General features: G+C 42.7%; 1 protein-coding gene and 1 pseudogene across 4 annotated transcripts in view; one reads left to right on the top strand and one right to left on the bottom strand.

Moving 5' to 3' along the window:
- The window catches only part of XKR9 (XK related 9), a 66,658-nt gene extending 47,712 nt beyond the window's left edge, over positions 1–18,946 (bottom strand). For 2 of the 4 annotated variants that reach the window (XM_039522735.1, XM_039522736.1), the window contains exons 1-2: positions 18,495–18,703; positions 3,536–3,625 (exon numbers count right to left, since the gene is read on the bottom strand). The gene's annotated coding sequence lies outside the window, so the exon portion shown is untranslated. Of the gene's footprint in view, positions 1–3,535; positions 3,626–18,480; positions 18,704–18,834 lie in introns of those variants that run through there. The other 2 variants (XM_039522739.1, XM_039522738.1) reach the window with 2 other exon arrangements.
- Positions 10,798–12,803, top strand: LOC120397323 (annotated as a pseudogene).

Here is an 18,946-nt window from a genome sequence, read left to right as displayed (position 1 = left end):
GGGTGTGGGGAAGGGGGTGGTTAATTGCATAGGACAGTCACCTTTCCCAGGGTACAGACACGGGGGCAGGATCAGCAGCGGGTCACACACACGGTGCAGTCAGTAGGCACCCTGGTCGGTTTTTGGAGGTGGTTTCCAGGATCTGTGTGGGCGGGGGAGATGTGACTTTGCAGCGGGGGAGGGCGGTTACAGATCTTATACAGCGGTCCTTGTCCTGGACCGCTGAGTCACGCAGCTGAGGAATCTGTATCCGTCCTCCTCCACCACAAGGTCACATATCCGCCCGCACACAGAATTCCATAAAGAGGGATGGCAGGCTCCGTTGAAAGAAGCATTCCGGCACTGCGGACCGCTCTAGGAGCAGGAGCCTGTCATTCCTTGAGTTTAGAGGCGGTCTTTACATCACCGCACACCCTACCCAGCACAGCCTGCGTCCCAGTTTCAACCCTTTCACGAAAAGTCATGAATAAAGAAACCTTTGTTAAGTAATAATGGGACATGTATTTTATTTTTACACGTGTGCTGGAAGTGGGGGGAACGGGGTGAACGGGGTATGTAACCGAAGAGGAGAGTCAACAGTAACTGGGTAAAGAAACGGGCAGGTTCAGCTTCTCTGTAAAGAAACTGAACAGTCACAGGTCACGCTGCTCGCTGGTATTTGAAGAGTTCCTTGTCGCTGTCCCAGGCGCCTGTATAGGGCTTCATGAGCAAGTGCATTAGCGGGCAGGCTGGGTCCCCGAGGATGACTATAGGCATCTGCACATCCACAACAGTTATTTCGTGGTCCGGGAAGAAACTACCTTCCTGCAGGCGTCTGAGCAGCCCACAGTTCCTGAAAACACACGCATCATGAACCTTGCCCGGCCACCCGACGTTGATGTTTGTAAAACGTCCCCTATGGTCCCCCAGTGCTTGCAGCACCATTGAAAAGTAGCCCAATTTCTCAGCAGCTGACTGTGGAAGAGGTGGACGATAAAGTGCGAGCAGGAGAAAACGGCGATGATCGCAGCGGGCTCACTGACCAGAAAAGTGCACAAACAGATTGCCCGCAGGTGCTTTCAAGGAGGGAGGGAGGGAGGTTGTGATTGACGGTTCAATGATGACACTTACCCAAAACCACCCTCGACACATTTCTCCCCCCAGCAGGCATTGGGGGCTCTACCCAGCATTCCAATGGGTAGCGGGGACTGCGGGAACTGTGGGATAGCTTCCCACAGTGCACCGCTTCCAAAGTTGACGCTGGCCCCGTGAATGTGGACTCAGAAATTCGAATGAGTGTATTTAGTATGGATACACAAATTCGACTTCATAAGGTCGAATCCACAAATTCGAACTAAGTTGATTCGAAATAGTCTTGTAGTGTAGACAAGGCCTTAGCTAAGAATAGAAAATGAGTTATTGAGAGGTTAACGCAGGTAAAATATATTAACAGGTGAGTCACCGTTTGTAATTCCATATGATGTTAATGATGTAATAAACTGCCAGTTTCCCAGAAGTCTTTCAGGATACCCAGATGGCCTCTGGGGATCTCTGCTTTGCATCTGAAACACTTCCCTGGAACAGTCCAGTCATAGATCTTTCTTTGAATCCATATTTATAGTTTCTGCATATAGAAAGCAAGCTGACAGTGTCTCTACCCGTGTGGGCTTTTCCTTTGATGACAGTGAGTGAGGAATGCACCTGGTCTTTTGACTTCTGACCATCATATATGGCCACTTGCTTTGAAATTAGCATTCTATGTTTAAGTCCTTCATTATTGTTTCACAAAATTTCTTTGATTGGTTGTTCAGTTGCAGGGGTATACATAAGGTCAATGTTTGCTATTACGTTATAACAGGAACAGATAAGTGAAAACATGCAAATAACATCCCATTAGTTTTCATGAAGTTTAAACACACAATACACTCTTATACAACTGACCATTACTTTGATCTGTACTAATACACAAGCAAATGGAACTGAATACATTCTAGCATGACCTGGTCTGCCAGCATCATACCTACATTTACCTACAATGAAGAAATAACATTAAATTCAAGATAAAATTGAATGCAGTGATTGTGAAAGGTACCAGATTGATAGTCTCAGAAACTGAAACTTCTATTATCCACAGAATCAAGTCCAGTATGTAGACATGCAAGATACCCCATCAATATGTACCAATATTGTTCTGAAATATGATAATTTAGTCTCTCTTGACTCTCTGCTGAGAGTATAAAAAGAGTTGGCAATTGTGGTGGAGCTTTTTTCAGAGAAATCTTCCCACTGGGAACTTTGAGATCACCAAAGATTACACACAACACATTTGGACAGCTGCCAGACTGTGATGTCTTATTTGCTATTTTTCTGAGACAGATTAGAAAATTACTGGTGTGGTGAGCAAAATTTGTCAACTCTGAACTTTTTTCCCCCATGTATTTTAATGTCTCATTTTAAAAACTGACACTGGCTTTCACCTTCAGAAATTACAAAGAAGTATTACTATCCTCCCCATAGTAATGACACATATCATGTAGAGCAGCAGCTCAATAAAGAAAGGTTATGGAAATTGTTCTGGTCAGGCAGTAGCATGTACTGCGGAATGGGGCAGCAAGTAGGATAAATGCTTTTTATAAGACATGTTTAAGCCAAGAAGCTGACAGTTGAAAGAATGTACCATGGTGCTGGGCCATTGTTCAGTACAATCAGAAAACATTACTTCCTGCAGCTTATGTTCCAGTGAGGCTTCCTGTCCAAGTAAGGACCTGGCCTGTCCCTGTTCAGTTTGAGGGAGAAAATTAACACTCAAAACTGTATGCTTAAAAATATTTCCGTTGTTACACCATCCCCATTCACCTCATCCATTTCTGCAGTCACATCCATACAATATTTTCCTGCTTGCAAAATTTGTAATTATCACCGGTTGCTACGTTCTTTATAAATTAGAGTTATAAAGAGTGGGTAACTTGCCTACAAAAGTTTGACTTTTAATGTGTAAAGAAAATCTCATATGATGAAATATAAGGGCCAAGTAGAACAGATATTAAAAATAACCACCTGCAGAAATTCTGCACTTTGGGAAGAAAGGAGATTGGGAGGGAAGAAGAAGGAATCCTTGTAGATTTCTGGTGCCACAAATCATTGCCAGATATACCACCTGATATCCCCATTTAATATATTTCTACTGTGACTTTTGAGCATGTCAAAGAGCTTCAAAAACAATTAATTACTGTTCCCAACACATTTATGGGGCAGGAAAGTATCCCTATTTTACTGATGGGGAAAACTAGGGTAGAAGTCTGTTGGAAACCAAACCCTGAACTCCTGACTACCAGTCCTGTGTTCTAACCACAGAATCATTCTGTCTGTCTTATTTATTGCATGATTTCTAAATTTATTTTTAACTCTGTGGATATTCCCTGGTCTTATTGTCTTAAGAGCAAGTAATCTCTCATCTGACATTGAAGGATGCAACTACAACGGAGCATCTCCCAAAAGAGATCACAGTAAGCTGGTGCTCCAATTTTTTACCCTACTTCTGTGTAGTCTTACTTACTTTTCTTCTCCCCTCCTGTTATGGCTGTTCTTGCTTTCCTCTTTCCTGCTTTATCTTCTTTTTTCTGCTGCAGTTGCAGCTGTGAGAGAGCTGTCAAAGAAGTGAATTTTACATTTCAGAACAGAGAGATTTTTGGTTGTCTTCCGGTAATTAACTCCAAAGCACTAGCCCAGTTGCTAGAGCCCTGCAAATCCGTGGATAACTATATCTGTGGACCATGTTTGTGCATTGCAGATTGGATGCAGACACAAATTTTATATCCGCACAGGGTTCTGCCGGTTGCCAAGAAAGCTTTATAGCCTGCTGAGGTGGACAGTGGTTTTTAGTTCTTGAGGAACACAGCTGCCAAGAGAGGTTATTTTCAAAAGTGAGGTGTTGGGTGGGCCAATTTAGTGAAGAAGCTTGAAGATTAATATTAATATTTAAAATTTGGTCCACTAGTCTATGAAGAGCTATGTAGTGAGCAGAGCACTAAGGTGATATGCTCTTGGTAACTTCTGTTGCTAAAATGGTGAGCTCTGGCATTCTGGAGTAAAGCATTTTTAAATGTTGAAATGTTTGTACCTAGTGTAGTGAGTTGCAATAGCCCAGGCTAGAGTTAGTCTGGTTTTTTTTAGAATTGTACTGCAAGACACATGCTTTTAAAATAAGTTTCCTACAAATGCAAGGAATTGGCACATGACCAGATACAGCCTTAGGTTGCTAGTTATAACTGAGAGATGAATAAATATTATTGACACTGGTTTCTTTTAGCTGGATTATGATTTCCTCTAAGTTTTCTTTATATAGTAAAATGACATGTTTTTGTGAGTATTACCAAATCATCTTTGTAACTGTCATATCCAAAAAGACTGTTCCTATAATTGGAATGTGTATTTTAAAGGAGCAGTAAGCTATCTCTCCATGTGGTTGTCTTAAGGAATAAGTTTTAAAGTATAATTTCAATTACAGTTTCACATGTAGCAGGAATTAATATACAGTAATTCTAGAATGCATTGTCTTAGAGTATTATTTTAAGGGAGTCGTCTTCTTTCATTACTTCAGTCCTGTCAGTCACTCATTTATTACTTCAACATTTAGGAATGTCAAGTCAGATAAATTTATGATTAAATTCCTTGTGAGTGGTAACTTCCAGTTTGCTGTATTGATTGCTAGGTAGCTTCCACATTTACCAGTTAGAAGCTATCTTGTGACGTTAGCTCATGAAAATATAAAGCTACACCGCATTACACAAAATCTCTTTATCATATGCCCTTCCCACCTTCCTACGCTTTCTAAATTCTAGCAAACTAAGCCCTGCCCCAAGTTTACAGCTCAAGCCCCTTCCTTTTCTTCACCATCCATTGCCAGCTAATTCCATTCTAGCCATGTCCCTCTACAATCCCACATGTTCCCAAATTATACCTCCCTTTTCCCTCCCCTATGGTCTTGGGGGGAAAACTGTAGAAGGGAGGGAACCATCCAGAGCCTCCAACCACTCGGAGCAACTGCGGAATCAGACAAAGGTGGGGCCTTTGGACATTCAGTGAACTTTAGTTTTGACTGGACTTTTTCTGCCCTTCACTGATCAGCTGTTTATTCCAACCTTCTATCTTCTTCAGTCTTTTTAATCTCAGCTTTTCTCCATGCCTGCCCCTCTTACTTTCGTCTATACTCCTGTCTCCCTCAATATCCCCTCTATCTTTGCTTTTCTTTGCATTCAGCTGATCCCCTCTTAATGCCCTCCTCCCCTGTTGTGATTCCCTGAATTGAACTCCTTTCCTTGTAGTCCATTTTAAGTATAGTTTTGCTCCTTCTAATTGTTTACTTTTTAAACATTATTCTTATTATTCTTGTACTCTTCCACTTCATCATTTACCTTTGTTATCATTATGCAGATGCATGTCACTGTGCTGTTTAATTTATATTTTAAGAGCAAATACTCATTGAAAATATTTATAAGTTAATAGTTGCTAGTAGTCTTAGCAATGACCTCTGTGTTTCTAATATACCACTTGCTATGTTTTTTACTGTGATTTTTAATTTGGAATTTTTAATTCTAGCTTTTTAATTTTATAGCACAAGTTTATTCTGTTGGATCATGTGACTTCCAGTCTGACTGACTTCCTGGCCTGGTGTCAAAATTTTGCTTTCATTTGATCCAATGGGGATTGCCTTTTGCAACTGTTATTTTGCCTCTCAATCCAGCCCTTAGTGCTTTTTCGCGTGTCACTGCTTGTGTGTAGAACTTGATGCTCAAATATTCAATAAGGGCAGTACGCTGTCTCATAGTAAATCCTTCTTAAAGGCAAAAATCTACTATAAGTTTTGCTGAACATAAGAAAAGCCATAGTGGGTCAAACCAATGGTCCATCTAGCCCAGGATCCTGTCTTCTGACAGTGGCCAGTGCCAGGTGCTTCAGAGGGAATGAACAGAACAATCATCGACTAATCCATCCCCTGTCATCCACTCCCAGCATTTGGCAGTCAGAGGTTTAGGAACACCCAGAACATTGGGTTGCATCCCTGATCATCTTGGCTAATAGCCATTGATGGCCCTATCCTGAGGAACTTATCTAATTCTTTTTTTAACTCAGTTATAGTTTTGGTCTTCACAACATTATGAACACACATCTACAACCCCAACATAGCTTGACAACCACAAGAATTCAAAAATCATGAGTTATACACCCTCAAGTCATGACATCTTTTAAATGATATTGGGTTCTTTTTATATGCCTCAGACCCAACTTGATGTGTAAGGGTGGTAACAAAATCTTCCTTGATTCAACAAGTGGTGGATGCTGAACACTTTTCCTCCCAGGCTCCAATGACTGTCGGAGTGGCCAATCTTTCTTGATGTAGTGGGAATCTCTTGCACGACTATCCCATTAGCAGAGAAAACAGCAGTACTTTGTGTATCCAGTCTGCAGACCAAGCAAGAGAGCAACAACCTTCAAATCGCCACAAAGCTGCCACTGATGTTGGTCATAGTTTATGCACCTCAAAAGTTGTTTCATGTTGTCATAGGTTTCCTTCATATAGACTGCATGACCAACTGGAATTGATGGCAAAACATTGCCATTATGCAGTAAAACAGCTTTAAGACTCGTCTTCGATGAATCAATGAACAGTCTCCACTCATCTGGATCGTGAACGATGTTGAGGGCTGCCATCACACCATCGATGTTGTTGCAGGCTACAAGATCACTTTCCATGAAGAAGAATGGGACAAGATCCTTTTGACGGTCACGGAACATGGAAATCCTAACATCACCTGCCAGGAGATTCCACTGCTGTAGTCTGGAGCCCAACAGCTCTGCCTTACTCTTGGGTAGTTCCAAATCCCTGACAAGGTCATTCAGTTCACCTTGTGTTATGAGGTGTGGTTCAGAGGAGGAGGATGGGAGAAAATGTGGGTCCTGTGACATTGATGGTTCAGGACCAGAAGTTTCATCCTCTTCCTCGTCTGACTCAAGTGAGAATGATTCTGGTGCATCAGGAACCGGCAGTCCTTCTCCGTGGAGTACTGGGCGTATAGCTGATGGAATGTTTGGATAATGCACAGTCCACTTTTTCTTCTTTGACACACCTTTCCCAACTGGAGGCACCATGCAGAAGTAACAATTGCCGGTATGATCTGTTGGCTCTCTCCAAATCATTGGCACTGCAAAAGGCATAGATTTCCTTTTCCTGTTCAACCACTGGTGAAGATTTGTTGCACAAGTGTTGCAGCATATGTGTGGGGCCCACCTCTTGTCCTGATCTCCAATTTTGCTGCCAAAATAAAGGTGATAGGCTTTCTTAACCATAGTGATTATACTGCGCTTTTGTGATGCAAAAGTCACTTCACCACAAAAATAGCAGAAGTTATCTGCACTGTTCACACAAGTACGAGGCATATCTGCTCACTTTGGCTAAACAGAAATGTGTCCCTTTGCAAAATCAAACACTGACAAATAAGAGAGCACGGCACTGTATGATTTCTAGAGCTGATATAGGGCAATTTGTTCAGCAGAGTGATGTAAGCTTCGTTATGACTGCATCATCCATGACTTCTAGGAATAACATGATGCAATTCATATCATGTATGACACAATACCAGCTTCAGATTGCATCATTCATTGTTTTGCCTAAAAAGCAAGTACTGTGCAAACCCAGTCATAGATTTATTCATAGATCCAGTCAAAGATGTATTTTAGTCATTTCTGGTTTAGATTGAGATCCCTTCCCTTTATAACTCACTTATCCTCCGCTATTCCCAAGTCAAGGGTCGTATATACTGACCCAATAGCATAACTTGAAAACTAGAGCCAATCAACAATTTTAAGCATGATTTTCGTTCTCAGTGACCCAGAATTAGTAAAGTTTGACTACATTTATTTCAGAAGCATTTTGGCTGTAGAGCAGTGAGATGTGTATTTGTATTGTGTGGTCAAGAAAGCAAGTGGAAAGGTAGGCCACTTATTGTGACTCTACATGGAAATATCAATTTTATCAATAATTAAACCATCAGATGAATATGTGGTAAAACACATTTAAGTCCAACTAGCCTAAAAGTGTGAAAAATAAAACTCTAATTGCAGCATTTTGCTGTACTTGTACTCAGCAAAATGTACTCAGAAGTATTTTGATTTATATACCTGAGATACAATCCTTGACATCTTGAAGACCACATTAGTTCTTCGAGTGCTTGCTCGTGTCGATTCGATGCTAGGTGTGCGTGCGTCACATTCACAGTTGCCAGAGATTTTTCCTCTTAATGGTATCCGTAGGGCCGGCCCTAGCACCCCGTAGAGCCTCGTTTCTCTGTACCAGTATAATGGGGCCCCACTGGCCCCACACCTACTCAGTTCCTTCTTACCGCCTGTGACAGTTACTTGAATGGCTTCCTGCTTTTGCAAGGCTTTCCTTCTATAGTGGTTTGGTCTTCTTCTTCGCGTAGTCTGTCAGTTTGATGAAGTTTTCATGCTCTCTCTTTTTGTGGATTCTAGAGTGACTCCTAAGTCCAAAGTGTGATGCACATACTCGTAAGCAGATCAGGCAGACAACGTCATTGATGAGGGTTTTGGTAGCTATAGTAGTGGTATAACGCTTTTCCCTTTCAGCTAACAGTCGATTGTTTCATCCTCTTCAAAGGCTTGGATAGCTCTGAATATTGTGTGTCGCCATGCTGATCTATTTGACACACACTTCTCGAGTTCATGCGGTTTTATTGCACTGAAGTGTATACTGTTCTTGATGCTATCCTTATAGTGCTTTCTGGGGTGGCATTGATTCCAGTGTCCTTGTGCCAATTCTCCATAGAAACATTTTTCTGCGGAGTTAATGTTCAGGCATCCTAATGATGTGTCCAACCCAGCGTAGTTGGGCTTTTATCAGCCTGGCCTCGGTGCTTGTGGCATTTGACTTTTGGAGAACCTCCAGGTTGGTAATTTTGTCTTGCCAGCGGATCCCCATAATGGTACGCAGAGACCATATATAGAAGGCCTCTAGCTGTTTGATATGCTATTTGTATGGTGTCCAGGTTTCACAGCTGTAGAGGAGAGATGTGAACACAAAAGCATTGTAAAGTTTTTTTTGTTGTTGAAAGGGTTGTGGGATTTCAGGACTTTGTTACGTAGCTTTCCTAGTGTGGTCTTCACAGTTTTGTATATATTTATAATTATAGTTAGAGTTAGAGATAGAATGAGACAACTAGCTATACTCTTAGAGGGACATTCTTAGAACTGGACATGCCCTGGTCTCCAGGCTTCAAGCCGTGCTCCACCTGCAGCAAACCTATGCCAGTGAGCGACCCACATTCAGCCTGTCTGAAGTGCCTTGGGGAAGCTCACATCAAAGACAAGTATCAGAGGGGTAGCCGTGTTAGTCTGGATCTGTAAAAGCAGCAAAGAATCCTGTGGCACCTTATAGACTAACAGACGTTTTGCAGCATGAGCTTTCGTGGGTGAATACCCACTTCGTCGGATGCAAGGCAAAGACAAGATCATGTAAGATCCGCAGGGGCTTCAAGCCAAGAACTCAAAAAAACAGACATTCACCTGAAGGCTCTGCTAATGGAGGCAGCCCTCAGATTGGGTTCAGAGCCGTCTGCTCCGAATCAGCACTGAGAACTTTGGCTTCGGTATGAAGTGCACTACTGGCTGTGTGCTTTTCCTGACACCGTTCACCATCCCCAGAAAGAGGCACAAGAAACAAAGTGCAGAAAGAGGACGTTCCCTGTCGCCAAAGAGGGTCACAAGGGGGGACGTGATGAGACCCGTGCCAGGCCACTTGTCATGCTCAGAGCCGTGGTCAGCTCCAGCGACACCCCTCCATCCCCCCGAGGGCACCAAGCCTTGGGACCCACCTCCGATTCCTGGGAGCAGTCATGGTCCCTCACGCCTCTCAACTCCAGAGGCTTTCCAAGCTGTGAAGGACTTGTTGTCCATTCCAGTACTGCCCACTCTGTACGGGGAGATTTTGGCAAACCAGTAAAGTGCCTGAAACCACTATTGCTTATTGCTAAAAGCAGCCATGTCAGCAAGCCGTAAATTGGCCATGCAGCAGCATTCGCTTAAGCAAGGCAGGAGGCGAGGGGGTTTTGGGTGCCACAGAACGGGCAGCTTGACACCCCGCCCCCATCTTTCCTGATAAGGATTGTGTTGAAATTGCTGATACATGCATTTTAGAAGAACAGGAAGGCTGTCTATGTACTCTCAGGAATGTGTCCGACAGGGCCTCAAGGCATGCAAACTCTGAAAAACCACACCTGCTTAATCCAGTGTTTCCCAAACTGTATTCGTGGAACACTGGTGTTCCACACAATGTGAATAGGTGTTCCATGAAAGAATCGTAATTTTAAAAAAAAGGGTCTTTAAATTTTTTAAAATTTTAAATCTGGCATATTTGAAGCGTAGTTTACAACTCTTTTTGAATAACTATAATTAACATAAAACTATTTTTCCAGTTATTGATAGATCTCGTATTGAATATCATGGCATAAAGAGAATGAGGCATGCAAGCATGTTGACGTCTACCCCTTTCGGGCATGTTTCAGTTAGTGACGTCGTACCCCTTCTACTCGAGGCTGCGTGAACTGCAGCAGTATGCACATACCATTCTCTTTATGCCATGTTGAATATAACCTATTCACTCAACACGTTCAAACCTGTGGGTCTTTACCGTGTGTGCGATAAGTACAACTAAACTAGCTTCGCTCAAAACAATATAAATATTTGTTACCAACAAAATTTGACAAAAATCAGTATTTTTAAATATTGTTACTAAACCTAATCACCATGGATTTGTGGCTAAAAGAAGGAACTTTGAAACAAAAAGCAAGTTCTTCTGGTACTCCAACTGTGGCCAAAATAAATGAGCAAAATATTGTGACATTTCAAAGTGAGGATGAACAATCGCAGTCTTTTGTTGCCGAAAAATCTGTTAGTACTAGTGAGTTATCCAAGGTGAAAGAATTTCCACCAAAGTATATAAAAAAACAAGAAGAAGCAGGTGTTAAAAGACCAAAATGAAAGTATGATGAAAGTTATTTGTCTTTCGGTTTTATGTGTGTTGGAAATAAATATATTCCTGATGCGCAGTGCGTCATGTGCAACAAAATACTAGTAAACAGTTCATTGACTCCTGCTAAACTTCGTAGGCATTTGGAAACCAAGCATGCTGAATGCAAAGACAAAGATATAAGTTTTTTCAAGAGGCAGCATGACTCACTTGGAAAATGTAAACTTTTGATGATTAAAATTGCTAAAACAGACAATGAAAGTGAAACAGAGGCATCTTATTGATTAAGTTACCATATAGCGCTTGCCGAAGAAGCTCAGACTATTGGAGAAACACTTATCAAGCCTTGCGCGAAAAATATTATAACATGCATGTTGAGCAAGCAGTCTGGTAAAAAAATTGATGCTGTACAGTTGTCAAATAATACTATTGCATGCCATATTAAAGATCTTTCCGATGACATAGAAAAAGAGCTAGTTTGCCAACTGAAAATTTGCCATGAGTATTCATTGCAGCTAGATGAGTCCATTGACGTTTCAGAACTTGCTGTGCTACTAGTATTTGTCCGATATAGATTTAATAATATTATTGAAGAGAATCTGCTCTTACGTGAATCTCTGCAAAGCAACACGACTGGAGAAGAAATATTCAACTGCATCAACAATATTATCAGAAAGCATGAAATTAGTTGGGGAAATGTATTGATGTATGGTATATAATGACATTGCTTGGGCAATGATTGGGAAGATGAAGGGAGCTGTAACGCAAATCATAAGTGTGGCACCAGAAAGCACTAAGAGCCATTGTGTTCTACACAGACAAGCACTTGCAGTTAAAAAAAATACCAGCATATCTGAAAATTGTGCTCGATGAAGCAGTACAAATTATCAATTTTGTCAAATCTTGACCACTTCAATCCAGGTTATTTAAAATTTTGTGTGAGGAAATGGGTAGTCAGCACAAAACACTTCTTTTACATACAGAAGTGAGGTGGCTATCCAGAGGAAAAGTGCTTGTGAGGCTTTTTGAGCTTCTTAGTGAACTACTGGTATTCTTCACTTCAGATAATTCAGGACAAAAATGTAATAACTGACTGACAAATTCCTCATGGCTAATGAGACTTGCGTATCTTGCAGATATTTTTGCAAAATTAAATGAAATTAATCTGTTGCTGCAAGGAAAGAATGTGAACATTTTTACTACAATGGATAAAATTTTGTCGTTAAAAAAGAACCTGGAATTCTGGGCATCTTCTGTGGAACAGAATAACTTTGACTGCTTCCCTACAGTACATGAATTTCTGACTGAAATAAATTCTACAGTCCATGAAGATGTTTCCAGCACCATTTTACAGCACTTACGTGACTTGCAGGTCTCTTTATTAGAATATTTTCCTACAACTACTGATGATAATGCTTGGGTTCGAAATCTGTTTGTAATTACAGCCAAACCAGTCAGCTTTACTGCGCAAGATTATGAAAGCCTAATTGACTTAATTTCTGACTCTGATTTGAAACAAAAGTTTAAGGATCTTCCACTGAATAACTTTTGGAGCAGCCTAATAGAAGAGTACCCTAATGTGGCTAAACGTGCAGTTCAAGTGCTCCTTCCTTTTGCTACAATTTATTTGTGTGAGACAGGATTTTCATATTATACTGCAACAAAAACCAAATATAGGAATAGACTTGATGCTGCGCCTGACATGAGGATTCAAGTTTCCAGCATTATTCCTAACATTAAGCGAATTTGTGACAGAAAAATGCAGAAACACCAATCCCATTAAATCCAAATTTGTATTTGTTGATAAAAATAGATTTTCTTAGTAAAAATCTAATTTATTTAGTGTTTGTGTATATATAAAAACAGATTTTTTTAAGTAGAACACTGTTTTTAATTTTGACTCTTGCACTTGATTTTTGTACTACTTTATACGTGCTCTCTAGTTAGAAATTGTTAGTTCAAGTTATTTTAAATTTGTATTTTTGCTTTGTTTTATAAAATAAAATATATTTGAGCATAAATAATGCAATTTTTTATTTGAAAACCAAAAAAGACTACAAAATAATATTATAAGTGTTCCGTAATAGGCTAAAAGTGTTCCGTGGCCAAAAAAGTTTAGAAAACGCTGGGTTAATCAATGACCAGAAGGAAACCTCTTGCTTGACCTTTGAAAGTGTTGCTTAACAAGTTTTCTTCATGTGACATGTCCTTGTATTACTAATGTATAAATTAGGGGAAAAATTGAATTAGTTGGACTCTTTGGGAGGGTTTCTTCAGGGACTCCCGTCTCAGCGGTCATACTTTGTGGCATCCAAGAGGCATACAACGGCGCTATCCCGTCCAGCCCTGGACCACGCTTACGGCACTGATCCTGGCACCAAGGTCACCGAAATGGTCTAGGCAGAAATAGGACAGGCTGAGGAGGAAGTACCAGCCCCTCCAGTAGCACTAGTCTCCTCATTGTTGTCTCCAGACAAGGCAAGAGAAGGCCCTTCCAACCCCCTTCCACTGCATGATTTTAGGGCTCATCAAGAACTCCTGAAGCGGGTCACCATGAACCTTGGGCTGGAAGTGGAGGAATTGAAAGAGTCCACCCACAGCCCAATTGACATCTTGGCTGCTGTGGCTCCCTCTAAAGTGGCCCTTCCAGTCAACAAAGAGGTGCTGAGGCCAGTTAAGACCCTCTGGCAAACCCCTTCTTCCCTGCCTCTGACATAAAAGGGCAGAGAAGAAGTAATATGTGCCTGCAATGGGATTTGAGTACTTATACTCCTCTCCCCTCACCCCCGCCCAAGGGCCCTAATGGTGTTGGCAGCAAACAAAACTGACAGGCAAGAGTAGCCCAGTGCCACACCAAAAAATAAAGAGATTGAATCTCTTGGGAGGAAAGTTAATTCAACTGGCAGCCTACAGCTTTACATATCGAACCAGCAGGTCCTGCTGGGGAGATATGACTTTAATCTGGGGGACTCAATGTCCAAGTTCAAAGACTTCCTGCCACAGGAGTCTAAGCAGGAGTTTGCTGCCATCCAGGAGGAAGGCAAGACCATAGCCAGCACCTCTCTCCAGGCACCTTTGGACCTGACTTACTCGGTGGCCAGAACGATGGCGACTGTGGTCACAATGAGGCAATGTTCTTGGCTCCAGTCGTCAGGCATCAGGGAACTCAGGGTGATAAACTTGGACGGCCAGGTGTTCCTTTTCCACCTGTCAGGCAAGGTGGTGCAGGTCTTGACAGACAACACAGTCTCGATGTTTTATGTCAACTAGCAATGGGGAACTTGTTCCTCAGCCCTTTGGCAAGAGGCTGTCTGAATGTAGGACTTCTCAGTGAAGCATGCCATTCACTTCAAGGCGTCACACCTCCCCGGAGACCAGAATGCATTGTTGGATCACGTAAGCAAGTCCTTTTCTTCTCGCCACGAGGGGTCCCTTCAGTCAGATGTAGTCAATGCCGTCTTCCAGAAGTGAGAGACTCCCCAGGTGGACCTGTTAGCCACCAGAAAGAATAGGAAATACCAACGGGCTCAGCAAGAGCTCCCTGTCCGATGCCTTCCTGCTCTTGTGGCGGGGGAGCTGTTGTACGCCTTTTCACCAATACCCTTAATTCACAAGGTCCTCCTAAAGATCAAGAGGGACAAGGTGAAAGTTATCTTGATAGCCCTTGTGTGACCATGCCAGCATTGGTTTGGCATGCTCCTGGACCTCTTGGAAACAACCTCGCTAGAGCTCCCACCATGCCCAGGATTGGTCTCGCAGAACCAAGGCCGGTTGCTCCACCTGAACCTCACTTCCCTACACCCAACAGCATGGCTGCTGCGTGGCTGAATCCAGAGGAGCGAGCTCGCTCAGAGCAGGTCCAGCAAATCTTGCTAGGTACAAGAAAACCCTCCACCAGGGCAAACTACTTGGCTAAGTGGAAACGTTTCACTTGTTGGGCCTCCAAACGGAATCTTTCCCCATCTCAATCATCCCTGCAGTTCATCTTGGACTGTGCTCCACCTGAAATAACAAGGTCTGGCTCTGTCATCAGTCAAGATTCATTTGACAACCAGCTTGTCTTTCCACCCTCCAGTCCAAGGTTGATCTGTCTTCTCTCATAAAATGACAGTCAGGTTCCTCAAAGATTTAGAGAGGTTCTACCTGCAGGTTTGCGACCCAATTCCCCCATGGGACTTAAATCTGGTATTTTTGAGGCTCACAGGCCCCGCTTTGAACCTCTGGCATCTTGTTCACTGCTGTTCCTCTCATGGAAATTCACCTTCCTAGTGGCAATTATTTCAACCAGGAGGGTCTCCGAAATCAGAGCGTTGACTTCAGAACCCCCTATATGGCCTTCCTACCAAAGGTTATTTCACGTTTCCATAACAGCCAGAACATTTTTCTACCTGTCTTCTTTCTGAAGCCTCACAGAGGCGAAGAGGAAAATCATCTACATACCTTAGACATTAGACAGGCCCTGGCCTTCTACACTGAAAGAACTAGACAAGTCAGCACAGCTCTTTATAGCAGTGGTGGACAGGATGAAAGAGCTGCCAGTGTCGTCCCAGAGAATCTTGTCCTGGATAACCACCTGCATCCAGGCCTGCTACGAGCAGGTGAAGGTCCTGCCTCCGGCCATCGTGATAGCCCACTCTAGAAGAGCCCAGGCTTCATCGGCAGCATTCCTCATGCAGATACCAATCCAGGACATCTGCAGGGCTGTGACATGGTTGTTAATGCATACCTTCATGTCCCACTATGCCATCATCCAACAGGCCCATGACAATCCCAGTTTTGGTAGAGCAGTGTTGCAATCAGCACGTCTGTGAACTTTGAGTCCACCTCTGGGGATACTGCTTGTGAGTCACCTAGCATGGAATCGACGTGAGCAAGCACTCTAAGAAGAAAAAACTGTTACTAACCTTTTGTAACTGTTGTTCTTCAAGATATGTTGTTCATGTCCATTCCATGACCCATCCTCCTACCCCTCTGTCAGAGTTACCAGCAAGAAAGAACTGAGAGGGTGTGAGGCCAGGGTGCCCCTTATACCAGTAAATAGTGCAAGGGTATACTTCTAAAGAAAAAAATCTCTGGCAACTGTGTTCATGGTGCACGCACACCTAGCATGGAATGGATGCGAGCAACCCATCTTGAAGAACAACAGTTATGAAAGGCTAGTAGCCATTTTAATTATTTATTTATTTATTGTTATACAGTTCAATAGGGCCATGACTTCAACACCAGTATGTGCACTGGTTAGTCAGTTTTTAAAGTAAGTAAGAAAGAGCACATGGGGTCTTAAAAAGAAAAGATTTGTAATCCATCTTACATAACTTATTTGTAACAGTAAGGATCCCTTCCATGTATGTATTTATGAACTACATTACATTCTTTGTGTGCCACGATGATTAATACATTAAAAACTTGCTTAAATGTCATCAAGTACAAGCCATCTTGTCAGTAGTTTCCATTAGCGTTCTGTCAGGCAGAGCAAGACAAATGAAACTGAAGAAGATAAATGTTAACAAGCTTTCATGCCCAACATGGGCAAAGCACATTTTCATAAAGGCAGATAAGCACAGTTTTAAGAAACAGCAAATACAATGCTATGTTGGGGAATGAGTGATAGTAACCATGTACTGAAATTGAGAAATACAGAATAATCTACATTGCATGGTTTGCTTCATTGAAAAGTATAACTGCATTCTTAATTCTTTTTTTCAATGAACACAGAGTGGAATTATGCAAAATGATATATTATTGCTTCCTTTCAACGCACCAACTCATTGGGTTATTGTGGTAAGATGTTTTCCATGGTTATACTTTGGCATTGTATGCACTAAATGTTCTACTACATAACAGGTTTCAAATACAGCTGTGTAGCAGTGTTATAATTTCCTGTATTATGGGTTTTCAATACAGTTTAATACGTGCAAATGAAATTGGAACTTCAGTGTAAGGCTTGAAATTCTGAGGACTGAAGTTTAAAAAATTCTGACGACTGAAGTTTAAAAAATAAAATGCTAGTGTGAAGTGTTATGTTGGTAATGTAAAAATAAAGAATATAGTCTGTAGTGTTTTAATCAAGGAATTCACAATATGATTTTATCTTGTGTTAGTGAAACATAATAAATGAGAATATCTGCATGCAATGTTTTGAAAAATCATTATACAAGTATTGAAATTATTATACTACCAATAACATGCATATATATTTACATTTACAGATAGCATTAATGGAAACAAAAGAATTGTTAATAATTAATCCCTTGTGTGATGAGACAACATATGAAAGATCCTCCCTGAGGAACTGGAGGCAATTTTTAGATACTTATTTTCATAGTTTGCATGTAGTGTTAATGTGAAAGTATTTTCAATAAATGTAACATAAGTGAGGATAATATCTTCCTGATATTAAGAAAGAAAAATGGAAACTGCACATACTTGTACTCACTGTGCTTAATAATGGATATTGAGTGAACTTGTGTGATTTGAGCATGGCTAACTGCTTCATTGAACGTGGACACAAAACACTAGCATCTAGCATTAGTGAGAAGATATTAGCAATACAGGCCACAGCAAATCAATATATAGCATAAGACTCTGATATGATAATATGAAACCAAGTGTGTATATATTAGCATTAAATCATTGCAACCATTCAGTAAATAGGGGGTGCAGGCTGTGGAGTGGGGCTGGGGATGAGAGGTTTGGGGTGCAGCCAGGGCTCTGGGTTTGGGGAGGACTCAGGGCTGGGGCAGGGGCTCAAGATTGGGGTGCAGGCTTACCTCGGGCAGCTTCCGGCCAGCAGCAAGTGGGGCTAAGGCAGGCTCCCTGCCTGTCCTGGCTCCGCACTGCGCCCTGGAAGTGGCCAGCAGGTTCAGCTCCTAGGTGGGGGGATCATGAGGTTCTGTGCGCTCCTCTGCCCGCAGGCACTGCCCCCCCAGCTCCCATTTGCCGTGGTCCCCAGCCAATGGGAGCACGTAGACGGTGCTCGGGGGCGGGGGCAGCGCATGGAGCTCTGTGGTCCTCCCCACGTAGGAGGCGGACCTGCTGGCCGCTTCCAGGGCGCAGTGCGGAGCCAGGACAGGCAGGGATCCTGCCTTAGCCCCACAGCACCGCCAGCCTGACTTTTAACAGCCTCGTTGGCAGTGCTGACCGGAGCCACCAGCGTCCCTTTTCAACCAGGCCTTCCGGTCAAAAACCGTACGCCTGGCAACCCTAGTTCTGGGCTGAGGGCGCTAGCCTGGGGCAGGGGCTGGCGGCCACGGTGGAGGTTGGAATGGGCAGGGCAGGGGGCTAGCCTCCCCCAGCAGTGCTTCATGTGCTGCCCATTATTTTAATGTCCATTTCAGTAAAGAAAAAAGTGTTAACTCTCTATCTAGATATATGTTTAGATGCTTGTTTTTGAAAAAACACTGCAATGTAAAGTAAGCTATTCTTGTTTAGATACCTTGTTACAATCATAAAGCTTTTACATTTTTAAAAATACCTCTGGTGTCCTCATTTACAATGGAGATTTCAAAATGGTAGCACATTGTAAAGGGCAACAACGGTCCCCATGGTTTGCTACCTCTCACCGTTGTCATCTAGCTGTGATGGTGCTTGATGGCCGGTCAGAACTTGCTACCCCGGACCAATGAGAAAGGGCGGGTAGCAAATTGTGACCGGGCACTGCTCGCGCCAGTGAGCCCTACCGGTAGCAAAATCTGCCCCTACCTTGGCAGTATTTTAACACCAGCCCGGCCCTGAGGCGGGGCGTTGTGATTGGTCAGTTTGAACGTCAGCGGCCCGTGCAACAACGGGGAGCCAACGGCCACCTTTACTCGTACCGAGCGCCCAGCCCACCGGACGGGAGTGAGTAAGGACGAGCATCGCCACCGCCCGCCAGCAGGTGGCGCTGCGACTTCCCAGCAGCCGGCCAAGGGTTCCCTCTCTGGCCGC

Source organism: Mauremys reevesii, linkage group 2 (genome assembly GCF_016161935.1).
Source record: "Mauremys reevesii isolate NIE-2019 linkage group 2, ASM1616193v1, whole genome shotgun sequence".
Lineage (NCBI taxonomy): Eukaryota > Metazoa > Chordata > Testudines > Geoemydidae > Mauremys > Mauremys reevesii.
Note: the sequence above shows the minus strand (reverse complement) of the source record. Positions and strands in the feature narration are given on the sequence as shown.